The 19116-nt window shown below is 32.7% G+C and overlaps 1 long non-coding RNA gene across 2 annotated transcripts in view; it reads right to left on the reverse strand.

The window, feature by feature from the left end:
* Positions 1-18632, reverse strand: part of LOC145252614 (uncharacterized) — a 34309-nt gene extending 15677 nt beyond the window's left edge. Inside the window, exons 1-3 of one of the 2 annotated variants that reach the window (XR_013863635.1) lie at positions 18112-18632; positions 7068-7098; positions 1414-5038 (exon numbers count right to left, since the gene is read on the reverse strand). This is a non-coding gene — a long non-coding RNA (uncharacterized LOC145252614). Of the gene's footprint in view, positions 1-1413; positions 5039-7067; positions 7099-18111 lie in introns of those variants that run through there. The other variant, XR_013863634.1, reaches the window with a different exon arrangement.
* Positions 18633-19116: the final 484 nt, after the last annotated feature.

Raw genomic sequence — 19116 nt, forward strand, 5'->3', positions numbered from 1 at the left:
AGGTTTGGAGGACAGATCAACCGAAATGTGAAGATAACATCCAAAATAACAGTAGTTTGAAGAATTCAAATATTTCTAAATTATTCACTACTAGATGTCATATACCAGAAGTATGGAGAATTATTTTTGAAATTCATGAACAAATGTAAACAGCTAAAATTATATACAAAGCAGCAGTAAATAATAGAAATGAAATGAAACTATACATAAAGACTACAATAAATAATTTAAAGTGTAAATATGATTGCAGAGTGAAATTTTGAAATTTGTATTTGCCTGGGCTCATATTTGGCATTATCATTCACTTGTTTTAGAAAAAACTCAGACCCGTACAGACATTTGAAATGTTTAATCATTGCCACAGGAATACGTGCATATAGAAAACAAAGTTTTTTTTTATGGTAAATTATAAAAATTTAATCCATCTGTAATTCAAACCTCTTATTAACCTTAGTATTAAAATTGCTTAGGAATTTAGACCTTAAAAATTAAAAAAAAAACTACCTTAAAAGATGTCATCCATTTTCATATCTCTCTCATATAATATATATATATATATATATATATATATATATATATATATATACACACATACATACATATATATATATATACATATATATATATATTATATATAATTGAAACACGGTAGTGTTTGAATATATGGTTAAGTGGCAGACTTAGTCATTTAGAACTACTTTAAAGCTTCACCGTTCACTCATTTTTCAACATAATTTCAAACAGTTCATAAATCACCTTCTCAGCTATATTGTGAAAAAAGATTTTCAATTTTCGTTTAGTAAAACAGAAGTTATGATGAATTTTCTGGTTTCCAAATCGTAAAAATATGTAAGGAGATGAGTGACGCTTTTTATGACTGGTTTCCATAGCAACCACGTCGCTTCAGCGACTACTCTTTCTACTAATTCACTAATGAAACAGAATGAAAGCATTAAAGGGAAATAATTGGGATTTTATTGAAAGCAGACAAGTGCCGTACATTGTTATTACATATGTGTTTATGGGGGGAAAAAAAAAAAAAAAAAAAAAAAAAAAAAAAAAAGAATGAATTTAAACAAAGAACAAGTGAATTTACTGGAAACCTGGAAAATTCATGTATTACAATAGAAAAATACAAGCATGAAAAGTAATATGGTTAAGCTTAAACATGGAAAAGTAAAGGACTAGTTACAACTGGAAAAGAAAAGGACAAGATAATCTAGTAAAAAAATATAATAAAATTTATAACTTAAAATATTGCAGCCTTAAGAATTTTTTTTTAAATTTATAACATTTTATAATCAATTCTTAAGGCTGCCATATTTTTAAGTTATAAATTTATATTTTTTTTTTACTAGGATATCTTGTCCTTTTCTTTTCCAGTTTTAACTAGTCCTTTACTTTTCCATGTTTAAACTTAACCGTATTACTTTTCATGCTCACATTTTTCTATTGTAATATATATATATATATATATATATATATATAATAATGGCAGTGAACTCGTTCTCGACTATTGCCATTATTTAATACATCTCTGGCTCAAAAAAGAGGGAGACATGAGCGCCACTAACAGCACATGCCGGACAGTCACCTACAATATATATATATATATATATATATACATACATACATACATACATACACACACAATCTTGCACATCCACTGATGACCGGGTCCAAGCTGTGGTGCCCCGAACACCTGCCAGACCAGACCCTGGATGTTCCAGAATCTTTATTTCCATTGACGCCTATATCCGCATCAGTCCTCATTGAGTGTCCGTTTGCCGTTTCAGGCTACAGCCAGCCTTTTTATTATCAAGATAATCACTGATGGTAAAATGTGTTTTCTATTACATATCAAGTAATGCCTGTGTTTGAAGCTTTTTATAGTGAGGAAAACTTTGCACCAAGACAATCCCACTTTCTAAACAACTGCCACATTGAACCAAAAAGAAGAGCAACTCAAGATCATTGGATGCAGCAGGTTTTATATCAGAGTTTTCCTTCCCATAGAGAGGTTTCCTTATGGAGCCCTGTCCGCCCATCATGCCATTTGATCCATGACTGGGACTTTGGTTGCTGGGCACCAGAACATATTCCACAGCTTACAGGACCTAAGCTCCTCTGGAGGTTTCTGTCAGGATTACCTCACTCTTAGCGCATTATATATAAAATAAAAATTACAATTAAATTTACCAAAATGATCCAAGATGGTAAAATTAAAGTATATTATAAATATTAAAGAATTAATATTTATAAAATTATCTCAGCCAGATGTAAAAGCTCGATAAAACCAAATAGGAAATAGAGCTTATATTTATTTTCCACCAGACTATCCATTCATGTGTAATCCTTTTTCTCCACTATATTCCTCTGCTACACTTTTTTTGTTTTCAAGTAAGATCTTTGACTTGTTGTTTCATCAAATACTTCTGCATGCAAAATCCGATCCCGCATTTTCCTAATTCCTACCCTCTGATGAGAAGGAAAGTATTTCTTCGAAACTCTGCAGATTAAGGACTATCCATTTATTTAGTGTTTCCTTTTCAGATTAAATATGTTTTTAACTCATTTCAAAATGTTTTTTAACATATTTTATTAACTGTTTGCTAATATATATATATATATATATGCATACAAACATACATACACACACACACTAGCAGGAAGACCCAATGTTGCTCAGGATTGAATGGAATCACACTATACGTGTTCAGTATACTCTTTATTTACTATGTTTTTACTAACTAACCGTAACCACCTCCTCCTATTTCACTTCCTAATGCGGTCAGAATGTTGGAAAATTCTGCTTTAGTATCTTACACGATGGTATAAATACCAATGATAGCTGACAGAACAATCTAAGAATTATTTGTTTAATCAAAATAATTGATGTTCTCTTGGTGAAAAAAGGTCACTTGAGGTACTACGGTAATGCAGTGGTATCCACAAAAACCAATCGGTTTGTTTCAGGACTCAGAATAGATCGAAATAATCATTGCATCATTTTCCCCGAATTCTCATATCATCGTCCTTTCAAACAGATTCCACCAGAATTCAAAAGTTTCCTCTTCCTATTTTGCTGTCATCATTTGTTCAATATACTCGATACTCTTTAAGCTGATATTGTTTTTCCACTTGTTATTTTCTTAAGAAATTTATGCTAAAAAATTAAATTCCTTAAGTGTGCCTGAAAGTGTTCCTTATCTCTATAGAAAGAGAACGATATACAGGATTTACTCCTAAACTAATTTATTATGAATTTTAGAACAGCTTCTAGGTGTAAGGGTCAAGATGTGGACTATAAGTGGGTAAATTTAGTTAATTTTTAGTTGCTAAATTGAATATTGAAATACTCATATCTTTGGTTCTATGGGACAAAACTAAAAATTTGCAGGCTTTTTGAAGATTATAATACTATTCTATGGTTAAAATTTATGACAATTGTTAAAGAACCTTTATTTTCAAACCAATACAGTATGCCCAAATTTGCCTACATTTATATATATAGTGTCCTGGTAAGCCAGCTTTAGTTTTGCTGCTTCAGGTTTTTTTTTTTTTTTTTTTTTTTTTTTTTGCTTGGTTGTCCTCCCCTGTCAATATGTCAAAATGATTTTTTATATCATTTTGACATAACTATAAAATAACTATAAAATAAGCCATGGGAGTCATTACACTGGGTAAATTATCCATAAGTGAAATAAACTTTAACGATTCAAAATGATCTTTTTTCCTCGACTGCTTGCAAATGGATTTTTCTAGAAACCTAAATTACACATTTTGGATTTTAATTTGAATATTTTTGTTAACAGTTTAATTCCAGTTTCTTATGGAAACATTGACTCGTCATCATTCCTTCTTGAAAATACTTAACCTCTTCATATTATTTCATTTGGATTTTTAAATACTTTTTTTAATTTATCCTTTCATATTTCAATTCTTTTCACCATTTTTTATGAACTCTTTGCACTAAAAACTTCTTTACATTTATGATTAATTTTCATATAATGCTGTTTCAATTTATGCCAGTACCAGCAAATTTATAGCGGAGATATAATATTCATTTCCTAATATCTTTCTTCTGATGAAAAGAACTCATTTCCGTGAAATTCCGCGGCTTAGGGAAATTTAAATATCTTATTTGATATCTTGTTGAGCAATGAATTAATGTAAAATATAATTTAGAGTCTTAGAGCTTGTTATAGAACGCAAATTTATTTTCTATCGTGGTTGTATTGAGCTTTTTTTTTTTTATTCGGTTTGGATTACTGTATAAATATTAATATTCTCTACAAGTTTACAGAAGCTTTTGGCTTATAAACTTTATTTTATATAAATATACAACACAGTATTATATAAGAAATTATTAGTGTATTCACGGCAACAATGATGGTTGGAAAAAAAAAAAAGAAAAAAGGGGGACGTTTCTGGGGGGGGGGTGAAAATCACTCGCCACGACAGTTAGTAACATTAGAAAATATGACTCATATATTTGAAATCTCTACATGTAGAATCACTCAGACGTCCAGTACAAGATTTAATCATCGTCATGGGGGAGTGGTTTGCAAACAAGGAATATCGTTTAATACAGGGTTTCTTGACAAAAAGGGAATGCACACACATTCACTGGGATATCATTTTCAGGGTCTCATGGAAAGAAACGGGATTTAAAAAGATTGAAGAAAAAAAAAAATAAATAAATAAAATAAAAATTGAGTCAAGCTTTGTGTCAAACTTGGTAAACCAGATGGTCAGAAGAAATAATGAATCAAGTGTAGAGTCGGCACACAGAATGTTTTGGCAGCTGAAAAGAATATGAATCCAATACAAATTACTATTGAAAATTAATAGTTCACTTTGGTATAACTAACATAAAGTGATCTTGTCGGATTTCTCAAAGTCAGATAGTCAAATGGTTTTTAAGCCAACGACTCAAACATTGCTTCCTACCAACTTTCATTGGTAATTATTGCACCGTGTTATTGACAATATAACGTGCTCAGCCAAACCCAAAAAACTAGGAATACGAAACATGCTGAAAAAAAAAATAAATAAAAAAATAAAAAAATAAATAAATAAAAAAATAAAATAAAATAAATAAATTTGCAAGGGGGACAACTCATTCAATTAAAAAAATAATAGGAATTGTTGGCCCCCAAAATCAACAGATTAAACCATTCCTTTAAGGATCTGGTTCCTTTTAATTGCAATGTAAAGTTGATTTTGTCACAGCCCTTGCAGATGATCTTAGTTCTGTGTAGTCCACCTTCCCAGGCTTTTCCTCATCTCTTAGAAGGGGTTAGTTTATTGCTAATCACCCGAGACGCCCTTACCAGGGAAATACAAGCGAGGCTGACAAGGCACTTCTTGGAGGGTGCCAACTGCTCAATTCCACTTTCTGACCCTGGTATCAGAGTTCTTGCAGTGGGAAAGAACTAAAACCCTTCCATAAGTTTTAAAATATTGGGAAAAACAAAACAAACATTAAAAGCTAAAATTAGTTGTAGTCAAACTTTAAATTTATGCTCAATAGATATTTTTTATATTCCATAAACAATAGAATGCAGATTCCAGCGACTATCTTTATACAGGGTGCTTCAAAATGTTTAACCCCATTTCGTAGGCCAATAATTTTGACAATTTCCGTTGGAATGACCTCAAATTTTTACAGCTTGTGTAGAAACGTTTTTGTGAGTAACGTTTGGCATTTCTATCTTTTCAGGTTAAGAAATGCTATTCACTTCAAAAGAAAAGGCATTTTGCGTGTTAGAGTATGCTCGGACTCAGTCACGGAATTTTTACAAAGAAGCCACCAACTACAAAGCAAATTCCAAAAATTAAGAAAAGGGCTGTTTATGCATACCTAAATGCTACAGCGAGTTTGGCACGAGTTCAAATACCGACTTGATGTGTGCAGAGTCACAGGCGGTGCTCATATTGAACATTTATGAAAATCTGTTATAGAACCAACAAATATTCGTACTTTTCTTTGTAAATTTAACCAATAAAAATTATGACCTTCAACATAAAGTGTATTTAGTTTCATTAAGAAACTTCAAGTAGTTTCCGAGATATGGGAATTTAGAATGGGGTCAACCATTTTGGAACACCCTGTATATCTCAGTAAAGAGATTTATCTCTTTGAAAATGACAATTTTCTTTCTGGGTTTTCTTTTGTAGGTGCAGTTCTGCTCTTTCTGACGAATCATCTTTTTGGAAGATTCCAGATACGTTTGTATACTTTGGATGGATGACAGAATAAACGTAAAGAACGAGCCTCTTCACCAAAAAATAAAGGTATAGTTGCTGGAATGTGCATTCTATATAACATACTATGCATGTTTTTTTTTTTTTATTAACCAGGTGGTCAGTCTCATTTAAGCTGACAATAATTTTGCTAGTGAAACTGATATTCATATGTTAAAAACTGCCCTCATAACGGTGTCACAAAAAAAAAAAAAAAAAAAAAAAAAAAAAGATATAGCTTTAGAAACTTTATTGAGCCTTTTCTGGGGTTATATCATGTGACTCAGAAACATTGTTTATCTGTCATGATAATCAGACGTTCACTTTGTTAAAAAAAAACATCATCGTCACGTGACAAGTTTTTATTTATGGTTTGAATAATCTTTGTTATTTATTGACTAAACAAATAGCCATGGCAAACGATTCAACAATTCATTTTGAGGCAATGGAGTTAAAAAAAAAAAAAAAAAATAAGAATGAAAAAAAAAAAAATTCATCACTTATTAAAATGAAGTACGTAATGAGAATTTAAGAATATTTTCAAAATATAAGTGCTCAAAAACTAAAAATGTTTCAAAATATAAAGTATTTAAACCATAAGAGTTTACAAAATCATAGAAAACAATGCTTCGATGAAGTGTGTGTTTAGGTAAGTAAAAATGTGAGTGATTAAATTAAGATGAAAAAGAATTAGGAAATGAAAAAAAAAAAAAAAAAAAAAAAACGAAAAGGCAAAAAACAAAGATTAAAAGAAAAACAAAAAAAATAAAAAGCAAAAAACACATAAGGAAAAGGAAAACGAGAAAAAGATTTTTTACCGAAATAAAATTCTTTCCAACCACCAAACATCTGAAATGAAAAAATGAATGTTTATCATTTAAGTTGTACCCGAGTAGCATTTAAGCTGACAAACCTAACTTTGATCCTGATTAGCAAATTTTTGTTTTGCTGTACCAGGTTATCACTAATAATGTACTTCACTTAATATTAAAAATTATGTAGTCCTACTCGAAAAAAAGACTAGAAAGATAGAATCATTTTTCAATCGTGACCAAAAATTAAAAACCAGCAAACGGAATAACTACTAATTTAACTGGAAAATAGTAATTATAGTGGTCTTTCTTACAACTAAAATTTATTTCTTTTTCTGTACAAACTAAAACGACTTCATTGCATTCTCCGGCACCGCAGGGTAAGTGCAGCTAGTTGGCCTGGCAAGGCCACAGGAGTGACAACCAAGCAAGCAGCAAAAAAATAAAAAAAATAAAAAATTAAGCAAAATTCATCCCAAAGCAGCAAAACTTAAGCTGACCTGCCAAGACACTATATATACAAATGTAGGCAAATTTTGGGCATATTTTATTGATTTGAAAATATAGTTTTTTTTTTTTTTCTTTTTTTTTTTTACTAATCGTCATAAAATTTTAACCATAAAATACTATTATAATCTCCAAAAAGCCTACATTTCATCCCATCGAACCAAAAATATGAGCATTTCAAATATTAAATTTTGCTACGAGTATATTATATATATATGTATGTAGACATATTTTAGCAATTTTATAAATTCAAATCTCCACGACTAGTGATCAGAATTTAACAAATGAAATTCTGTTGCTAATGATCTAAATTGTATAGTGGGGTATATGACATTTGCCCTTAATACCTTAAGAGGATCATCCATCAAGCCTATTTTTGTCACTTTTTTACAGCCATAAAATGTTTCAATTATAGTTATTTGTTTTCCTAGTTTTGCATGCGAATTACAAAATATCTGATATTTCTCCAAAACCTCTGGCCTTGATTGAGGGGAGACTAAAACTTGCTATGGTTTCAAATGATCTGAAATAACAGCAAGGGAAAACTTGATTCCAAATATTTCTCATATGTTATATCTCCCTTCTTTGGTTTTCATACATCAAGTAAATTTCAGTTTATAAGGATTATTTGATACTGGGGATATTCATAATCCTACCCTATTCCCAAAAGAGGGGATATGTAACATGAGAAATATTTGGAATAAAGTCTCCGCTTGCTGGTATTTCAGATCGTGACTGGAACGGCTGATGTCCTGTGTAGTTCTAGGATTATGAGGTTTCTGTTTTTGGTCACTTCAGCTTGCGTGATGCCTTTCTTTATTTTTATATTCTATTTATCTGATTGGTTGGCATTTGCTGATTATTCTGGTCAACTTCTACACTGGAGGTCATTATTCAAATTAATCCTTTCAACCCTGCACGGCTAATATTTCAGCCATAGCAATGTAGCTAAAAAGACGACATGATATTTCAGTCTTCTAATAAGTTATGAAATAATTTTGTTAATTGCCCACTGTTTTTTTTGGTTTTTTTTTTTTGGGGGGGGGAGAGCTTTAGATTGTTTAATAGAGTCAGAGTCCAAAGGGTTAATAATAAAAATGTTCACTATTGGATTATAAAACAAATGCAATTTTCTCCTCCACGTCTTTCATCCCCCCCCCCCACGTTTTCATTTTCTCTTCCTCCCCACATCTTTCATCTTCTCTCCCCCCCCCACACGTCTTTCATCTTCTCTCCCCCCCACGTCCTTTATCTCCTCCTCCTCCTCCTCCCACGTCTTTCATCTCTTCTCTACATTAAGCTCACACGAACTCTTAACATACCTTCTCTCTCATGCGTAACATACTTGCACTCTCCCAAGCCGCTGTCTCTGGAGTGCTATAAGTTTATTGCTGACTGAGGCACCTCTACCGAGTAATGCCTATGTCGACTAAGCTCCCCAGGCAAATTTTTAATAGCTCAGAATGCTCCTCCTCCAGGAGGGCTGGCTTGACTCTCCTCCAACATCCGACCTTGTGTTGTACCTTCCTGCGGTGGGAAGGAAGTAAATAACATTTTTTGAAAATACCCATAAATTTAAAAACCTATATTTCTACTAAAATGTTTCTAATAAAATATTTGACTTAATAGTGAAACCTGCAATATAATAAATAGGATACTTCTATATGAAGAGGTCTCCTAATGTACCCCTGGCCCTACACCGTATCAGAAATTGGGGACGAGCTCTTAGTGTTTAACTCTCCTACCATAGTACTGTGATTACCATATTTGGCGAAGTTCAAATATGGGACTCTTCCCAACGACAGTAGAGAAATTCTTTTAAGATTTTTCGATCGGTGAAGATGTATTGCCATCGGTTTCAAAGAAGAAAAAAAACATCAGAGGAGAGGAAAAAAAAAAGGACGGAAATGGGGACGTTAGGAGTAGGAACCCCTTATAATACCCAACCAAAACCATTTGGGTGGTGGGGACAAGTGCGTTACACACGAGAGCGAAGATATGGTAAGAGTTCGTATAAGCTTAACATAAAGAGGAAGGAGGAGGAAAAAATTTGAGGCAAAGAGGGAGGAAAAGAACATTTAATTTAGTTTTTGAGCCAATAAGAACATTTTCCATTAATATACTAGCTTGGGTACCCGGCGTTGCCCGGGTGTTTGGAGGTGTGTGTTGAGAAAAAAAAAAAAAAAGCGCCCATCACCAAACTGGAAGTGACGTAGATTTAAATTAACGCTAGTCAATCAAAAATATGGGGATGACTTTTGAAAATATCGGTGAAAAAAGCAACCCCTCCTTGTAGAAAAATGCTCAGTTGTTCTCATTAAGCAAGCTTGAGCCTGGTCAGTACCAAATGGGTGACCAATTTGGGAATTCCAGGTGCTAGAACTTTGACACCTCCCTACAAGAGTTGCCAAAACCTAACGTCGTCATCTCTAACGGATATATGCGTGCGACTGGAGACTGCATTGTAAATTTCATACTCCCACGGAACTCCCTCCTTTGGAGAAAACCAGTTAAATCCGCTTAGGGTTAGTGCTGCAGTGCTGCAGTTTAACTTTTTTTTATTATTTCCATTATATTTTTTATTAATTTAAATATTGAAATCGAGTATAGACGTTAACCAGAATAACCAGCAAATGCGAACAATCTACAGATAGAACAAAAAATATAGAAAGACATCACATGAGCTGAAGTGGCCGAAACCGAGAGAAACCCCCTAATCTGAACGCACCCCCTCCCCAACGAATACAAACGCCTCCACTGGTATTGCACAAAATGGCCGTAAAGGGTCAAGCAGGATGAAAACACAAAGACGGGAGGGGATCGACCACATCCCTGCTGGAAGGAGTGCAGAGATCACTAAAAGTAATGGAGAGAGAGGTTTATCATCACTCGAATATCAGCGAAGTCAAGAAGTCAATGGTAAACAGCCGTTGCGATAAGGTAACAATTTTCAAAGGTTATTAAAAGAGGCGGAGTCAGCTGGAAATGTGGGAACACTTGTTATTAAAACTCCATGGAATATCACTTGTTATTGCCAGTGAGCAATCACTGATAATGATAATTCATGATTTATTCATATAACGAATTGGCTAAAATAAATAAAATATATACTAGCAGGCTGCCGGCATTGCTCAATCGTAAGATACGCTTAAATATATTTTAATTCATGTTGATTACGTATTTATTATTATAGAGACAATTCTCTATCGATTATTATATTGAACCTAATGTATAGTAATGAGATCAAAACGTGTGCGTGCGTGCGAAATGTCCAAACTTCTCCCTGAATATTTGGACTACAGACTTGGAAGTTGATATATAGGGTATCTGAACCTCGGAAACACTTTCGATTTTGGTTTTTAGCCTGTAAAAATAGCTGCTAAGTGGTCAGAATAGAAAAAAAAAAGTTGGCCATAACAGGAGTAGGTCGACTATCTTCTGAGCATGCGTACATATACATTGTTAGCTTGAAGTCACTTAATTTTTAACCTTTGTTTTTTTATCCATCTGGCGATGGCTTAGATAATAATGATAAAGGTGAATCACTGAATAATGACTATGGCTGGCACGCTGAATGTTTTGCTGATGGCACAGAAGTAAATTTTTTAACTTTTGAAATCAGTACTATATATATATATATATATAGGGTACAATATAATTATGAATAGAGAATTTGGAATATAGTAATACAAAATCTGCATAAATTAAAATATATTTAAGCTTATTTTATGACCGGGCAATGCCGGACGGCCTGATAATGATAATAAACTTGCATCGGCGGTAGTAAAAAAAAAAAAAAAAAAAGTCTTGCTGTTACTTGATATTCAGTATTGAAGTCACCCGGATGTGTCAAGTCAAAACTTGTGTTTTCAGTATGATAAGGAACACAAAATATCAGTCGAGGTATTTCGAGATAGGAGCGGCGCATAAATAAATAAATATATATATGACGTTCAAGCTTGAAAGTGCGTTTCGCGTTTTATTCTGGTAGGTTAACGTCAGGCTAAAAATGTGCAGAATCCTGTTACTTGGAGTTTTACACACACACGTGGTGTTTACTTTAACTAGCTAACCAATCAGATTCACTGCTATTCCCCCGCCCCACGGGTTAATGTTTCTATTCCATTAGTTGAGATTATATATGTGTGTGTGTGTAAAAGCTGAACTTATCAGTTGGTGTTACGACTAACTCCTATATATTAGTATGTAACGAAAACCGTCGCACAAATTGAAGGGAAGAATTTATTCAATCACTTGGCACAAGTAAAAGCCGGTGCATACAACGCCTCGCCTTCCCAAATGGTCACATATCTGGTATTGGCCAGCTCAACGTTGCTTAACTTTGGTTTTCTGCCGAGAACCGGTGTGTCAACGTGATTGTGCTTGGAATACGGCACAATCAAATTGACACAACGCAATTATTTTTTGAGGGAGTGTTGTTGTTCCTATATGCACTACAATAAGTGTTTTTTTTTTTTTGTTAAATTTTTAAAATTTATTTGTGCAGACGTTACACAACTTCATGTCCCTTTATGATTGTTTTCTTCAAATCCGTTTTTTTTCATATAATAAATTTTCCAATAGTTTTTTTGATACTTGTTGAGATAGCCAACAAACAACGATTTTTTAACGTGTCGTTTTAAGCAAAAACAGTACTTAATTGTCATGTCGAAAACAGTAATATATCGAAGACTTAGGAAAAAATATCGAGTAGAACTGCTGTGTTTTAATAATTAAAAATAAAAGGCTATCCCGCCATCACTATGGTCTTAAAAAAAAAGAAAAAAGTCCGCCATTAAAATGTCGAAAAGAGAGGTATATTCCCTGTATTGGCAATTTCCAGGGAGTTTACATCTAAGAAAAATGCAATTTCCTTCAATTTTCCGCAAAAATTACTTTTTAACTGTAAATAATTTTCTAGTCGATCAATTTTCGTAATTTTTGGATATATTACTATTTTCGACATGACAATGATGTGTTGCTGTTTTTGCTTTAAATGACAACAAAAAATCGATCTGTCGACTATCTTAACAAGCTCCGTTTTTTTTTTTTTTTTTTTTTTTTTCTGTTTCGCTTAGTCTTTTTATTAAGGTTTTAAGGTTTAAAGGATGATTTGCTATAAGAATTCTTATAACATAAGTACCTGAATCTCAAATTCCATCTTTTATCTCCATCTATAGATTTCTCGTGGCGAAATTAAAAAATCCAAAATTTAATGATAGTTTGGAAGAAACTGCGGTAGCCTTTACTTTACTCCTGTAAATTTTAATGTATTTTTAACGTTTTTTTGACGATTAAGTGAAGAATCGAATTTATAAGAGTTTAATTCTTTTTTCATACGCTATATATATATATATATATATATATTTGTTGCCTATATAACCCCCGAAGTTAAGCAACGATGAGGCTGACCAGTACTAAATGGGTGACAATTTTGAGAATGCTAGGCGCCGTATATGTTGGAGACAACTCCTACATCTAGTATCACGCATGGTCATCTTGGCCCTGTCTTGCCATCAGGTAGATGCAAGTCCCCCACACCTTAAACTAAGTCAAGCGCAAGTCACAGCAAAAAGGAAAAGGGAGAAACAACTGTTTGTAAGCCTTATGGCCAACCATAGGTGAGGCAATATTACATAACGACAAATTGCCGAAAGAAATTATCGTATTTTTAGCAAAATCCGCAGTTATGGATTTTTTTTTTCTTTTTTTGTATTGATTTTTCAAAGTATTTCCTATTTAATAGTATATTAGCAATATTGGGTTCGGAAAGGAAAATTATTAATTTATTTTTCCAAGATTTAAAATTAAGGTTTTTTCGTAAAAATAATGAAAGTATTATTTTATTTTTTGTTTTGCTAATCTGAAAGATAAACGGGTTTGTATTACTGTACACAGATTCGAAAAAGTTGTCAAAAAACAAATATATAACAAATAAATGTTATCAAAGGCAAAATAAGTTACTTTTCTACGTAACTGGATATATTTTTCGAATTTTTATTCAATGTAACATGTTTATTCAGCTCGAAAAACATACAGTGTTTACCGATGCATTCGAAAATTCAAGATGGCGCCTCACCTCACTCCCTCTTTCACACGGTAAGTTTGGGAAAAGGTGTTATAAATAAAAAAAACTATACAAAATACTATTAAAAGCCCCCGAATATATGTCAACCTATGTCACGGTAACATATTGAGCGAGTTTTTTTCACAGTATTTTATCCAGTTTTTTTATTTATAACACCTTTTCCCAAACTTACCGTGTTAAAGAAGGAGTCAGACGCAATCTTGAATTTTCCAATACATCGGTAAACACTATGGTTTTCGAGCTGAATAAACATGTTACATTGAATAAAAACACGAAAACTATATCCAGTTTGGTAGAAAAGTAACTTATCTTGCCTTTCATAACATTTGTTATTTATTTGTTTTTTAACAACTTTTCCGAATATATGTGTAGTAATACAACCCCAGATAAACATATTCAATAAATTTTACACTTGAAAAACACAAAACATGAAAAATTAAACACATTAAAAACCCGGATTTTCAACCTTAAAATCTGTTTTTTTTTTTTTTTTTTTTTTTTTTTTTTTTTAATCTATAATCCTCATTCTCCCCATAAAATATATTTTGTTCAGTTTCGGCTGATTATTTTTAGCATATATCGATTATGAAAAAATAAATATATATATAAAGTTTATTCTACACTTAATCAGTGAAATTAAAAAATGCTCACACTCTCTTTCCGTTTTGGCCGAGCCTATTTTTAATGGGTTAAATAATGGTCATTTTTTTTTTTCACCATGAAGTAGGTATGTGAAAATGCCAAGGCTTTTGCGAGGGTTAAGTGGCATTGGTAACTTGAGTAAGCCGTAATTCTGTGCACTGAGGTATGTGTCATAAATTGGCCCCTACCACCTATATCCGGGGGGTTAACTACACCGCAGGGATACTGATGAGGTAGCACACATGTTTCGCTACATGCTGGTATTTGAATTATTTCCATACGTTTAGTAGAAGTGTAAAAAATTTTGAAGTGAAGTTTTGTGTCATTTAAATCATCATTATTAGACCTGAAGGTAAGTTGTAATAGTTTTGAAACTATATATATTCGTTAATATAGATATTAAACCTTATTTGTGCGAAATGTGAAGCCTATATGACTTTACCTTCATTGGTTTTGAGTTTACCTAAAATGTGAAGCCGTTACGAAAATTTTCAAAATTTCACTAACGCCATATCGTTAACCTACGCACTTTCACTTTGTTTACAAATATTTTCCAACAACGGCAATGACGCCAAACTACGGCTGGCTAAAAAAATTCTTTTAAATTATTAAAATTTATTTCAGCATAATGAACTTTTAGGATTTGAATTTTACTTTCTTTAAACCAAAACATTTCTCCCCGGCAAAATGTATTTTTTTCTATTTTATCATTTTATCGAGCTGCTTTTTTTTTCTTCCATTTTGTTACTTTGCTTTTTTATTCTATGATAAACTAATAAACAAATTTACAATTAAAAAAAATACAAGAGTTATTTTTTAAATTAAAAAAATAAAACTTTCATGAATATATTTTTTAGTATGCACATTTTGCAAACTTTAAATTCTAAAAGTTTTAATAATTTAAAAAGAAATTTTGGGTTTGTATTACTGTACACATTCGAAAAAGTTGTCAAAAAACAAATATATAACAAATAAATATTATCAAAGGCAAGATAAGTTACTTTTCTACCAAACTGGATACAGTTTTTGTTTTTATTCAATGTAACATGTTTATTCAGCTCGAAAAACATGCAGTGCTTACCGTTGTATTGGAAAATTCAAAATGGCGGCCACTCTCTCTTAAACACGGTAAGTTTGGGAAAAGGTGTTATAAATAATAAACAAGACAAAATACTATTAAAAAAACACCGAATATATGCAAACTTATGTCACGGTAACATATAATGAGCGAATTTCTAACAGTATTTTGTCTAGTTTATTATTTATAACATCTTTTCTTGAACTTACCGTGTTAAAGAGAGTGTCGGGCGCCATTTTGAATTTTCCAATACATCGATTAACACTGTATTCGAGCTGAATAAAAACACGAAAAATATATCCAGTTAGGTAGAAAAGTAACTTATCTTGCCTTTGATAACATTTATTTGTTATATATTTGTTTTTTTGACAACTTTTTCGAAATTTTAATTTATATGCTAAAAGAAATTTTAATAATTTATATGCTAAAAGTTCATGAAAAATGTAAAAAAAAATTATATTTATTGGTGTTTGTATGATGAGAAATAAAAAAAACGGTGCTTCTGCAGTTTATTTTGACATAAAAAATCAGCATTAGCAGTAGACTTCATATGCGGGGATGTAATATTGCCTTAGTAATTGACTGCATCTTCCGCCCCAGCATCCCCTTTCACCTCTTAATCTTGTAAATAATTCATTAATAAACTTTCAAAATATATTTTTCTTGTTCTCCATTCAATAAGCTCTCCAGTGATATTTGTCTTTTTGAAATCGGACAAGAAATAAGAAAGCTATGACAAAATAACTGTGAAAAATCTTGATATCGGTCACAACTTTGTTAAGGAAATCCATTGATTCTATTGTCCAAAATTAGCCTCAAATTTCAGCTTTAGAATTGTTGTAACTTTCTTATTATTTGTCCTACAGAGGTGATTCAAGTATCATTAGAATGATCTCTGCATACTCTTTCTGCTGAGCTGTTCCATTTTGAGATATTTTAACTTTGAAATTTTCTTTCACGTACCTACATGAAGAAAAAGTATAATAAGGTTACTTAGAAATCCATTCTTAACATGGGGAGGGCGTTTTGTAACTATTCTGCATCTTCAAACAATTTAATGAACAAAGGATACTGTAAAACTTGAATTTATCTTGAAGATCTTGCAAAGAAAAAAAACAGCACTGGGTATTTTTTTTACGACCTGCCCCAGCGTAGTATAAACACTCCATGTTAAGAACGGCTTTCGGAATGCCCCCCAACCTCCTCATGGAAGTTGGAGGGGTGTGTTTATTCCAAAAGCCGTTCTTAACAGGGTGGGGGGGGTATAATACGCTGGGGCAGGTCGTAACAATTTACCCAGCACTTTAACATCGCTGCAGTCTGCACAAGTACCAACATTTTTTTCAACGATATCATTTTCTTAATTGCGCGCCCAGAGACACGTCTTTTCCGTTTATGTAACACTTAATTCTCCTGGCCGTTCACAATTGTAATATAAAAAGCGAGGAAATATCTCACCTATTTCGAAATGATGTTGCGAACGATAAAATTTGATTTGTCGGTTTTAGGGCAATTCCGTAGCCCACGGTCAATTATTTGCAACGTAATGGTTTTGGTTACTAGTAAACACAATTTTAAATGGTGATGCACTATGCAGGCCATTTTTTTTTTTTTTTGGAAAAAAAAAAAAAAAAAAAAAAAAAATGGCAGACCGCGTGTTTAGTGTCCAAAGTTCTCATTTCACATTGGTACCGTGATACTACCACAGCACCCTTAAGTTTTTATCAAGGTAAAAAAAAAAAAAAAACAAAAAAAAAACAGAATTGGGATGGGGTACTTATGCAAAAATACGGACCGTGCTGAAATAACAATTTAGGGTACTCATGCAGAGAGTGATCCGTGCTGAAATAATAACGTTATTTAAAAAGGCATTCTTAGCATGGGAGGGGAGGCTGTTTTGTAACTATTCTGTACTTTCACCTAACAATTTAATAAACAAAAAACTCCGTCGAGGTGCTTATTCAAATTTGCACTTATGGAGGCAATTAAAAGTAAAGAAAATACAGAAAAGTCTATGATGCTACAGAACGAACACCTCGTATTTAAAAAAAAAATCAATAGTTTTTTTGTTTTTTTTTAAAACTAAGAAAATCCAAATTTACGAATTTTAGTGATTTTATTACTAAACTGGGCGGAGCCCTAAACTTTATTGAACATAAAGTTGATTTCTTTTTACTTCGATGCTTCGATTTGAGTTGTCTCCCCTAATTTATTTAATCGGATTTCATCATGCACTAAGACTTGCTTCGTCGTAAAAAATGATTTTCTTGAAATATGTATATATAAACTACTTGATCGAATTATGTAATTTCTGTAATGTGTAAAGAGTACGTACATCATACAGACTCTTTTCTATAGTTGCTTTACTTTTAATTGCCTCCATAAGTGCCAAGTTGAATAAGTACCACCGAAAAAATTAAATTTAGCTTGAAAATCCTATCGGAAAAATAGCACAGTTTTGCTCAGTACCGAAATTTGTATAAATGAATCGTCAATAACGTAATCCTTTCAGCCAAAGGAACAGATAGTGCATGGGAGGAAATTTTGTGATTGGGCTTAGTTTGGTTTAACATGTTAAATAATAGATCTTTAAGTTTATTGGTCGTGGACGGGGTTTTTTTAGCGATGATTTTGGCCAGGGTATTCCAGTAGTCACTTTTAGCGGTTAACTAATATAATTGGATCGCTTACAATTAAAAAAAAAAAAAAAAAATTTAATACTAAAATTTACTTACCTAAGTTAATTTTCTTCTGTTCTTTGCACGTGGCCTCTGTCGCCCAAGTTTGAGAATCTTTCGCCAGATGCCCATTTTTTCTTTTTTCTGGAGAGGACCTCGTATTTTCTTCGGCTTGGTCGAAGAAGCGCCCTTCGCACACTGAAAGAAAGATCTTTGGCGGTTGTTGCTACGAACTTTTTTTTTTTTTTTTTATGCAAGCAGCGCAACAGCTGGGGTGAATTCAGAGCAGTCCCCGCCCTCTCTAACACATGCTCTTCACTCCACCCTTCACTTATCCCCCACCCCCATCCAGAGTAACAATGCCAACGACCAAGAAACTAGTTTATTCCACAAAATTCTCGGTGGAGTGGGTAATGGAAGGCAAGGGAGAGAACTGTTTATTTTTATTTTATCTTATTATTTTCTTTATTATTTATCAAACCTGTCGTCCTGGTCCGGCTCGATAATGGCGAGATAGCTCTGGGTGCGAAGGGGGTTAGAACAGGGTAGATTTAACTATCTGAACACTCCACTCACTACACCCGACACGCATCTGAGGTATGAAACGGATGTCGGTTGGGGGAAAGAGAAACTTAAGGACGGATCGGCCCCACCCCTGTATTTAAGTTTCTTTCCACACCAACCGACACCCGTTTCGTACTCCGAATGGGTGTAGAGAAATACGTTTAACATTTAAAAGTCAATAATCTTATTTGTTACGAGTAGTATTTACCCGGCGTTGCCCGGGGGATCTTTTTTACTTTAATATTTGCTTTGCTTGCCTTTTCCCTCCTTTTGGTATATTATACTGCTTGTTTTTCATTTATTAGGTGCTTCTTCGTTGTTAGTACGAAATTCAAAAGTCGAAAAAAATTTTCATGAAAAATAAGTGAAGCATGCATGGTTCACCCGTGAATGCACAATGAACGAGGCATAAAAAAATGTTCAGCATTTGCCCCCCTTCACCCATTTAGTCCCAAAAGACACCAAATCCTGGTGTAAATGAACAAACAATGCAGTTTT

The sequence above is a fragment of the Euprymna scolopes genome, chromosome 29 (assembly GCF_053919585.1).
Source record: "Euprymna scolopes isolate OS-2025 chromosome 29, ASM5391958v1, whole genome shotgun sequence".
NCBI lineage: Eukaryota > Metazoa > Mollusca > Cephalopoda > Sepiida > Sepiolidae > Euprymna > Euprymna scolopes.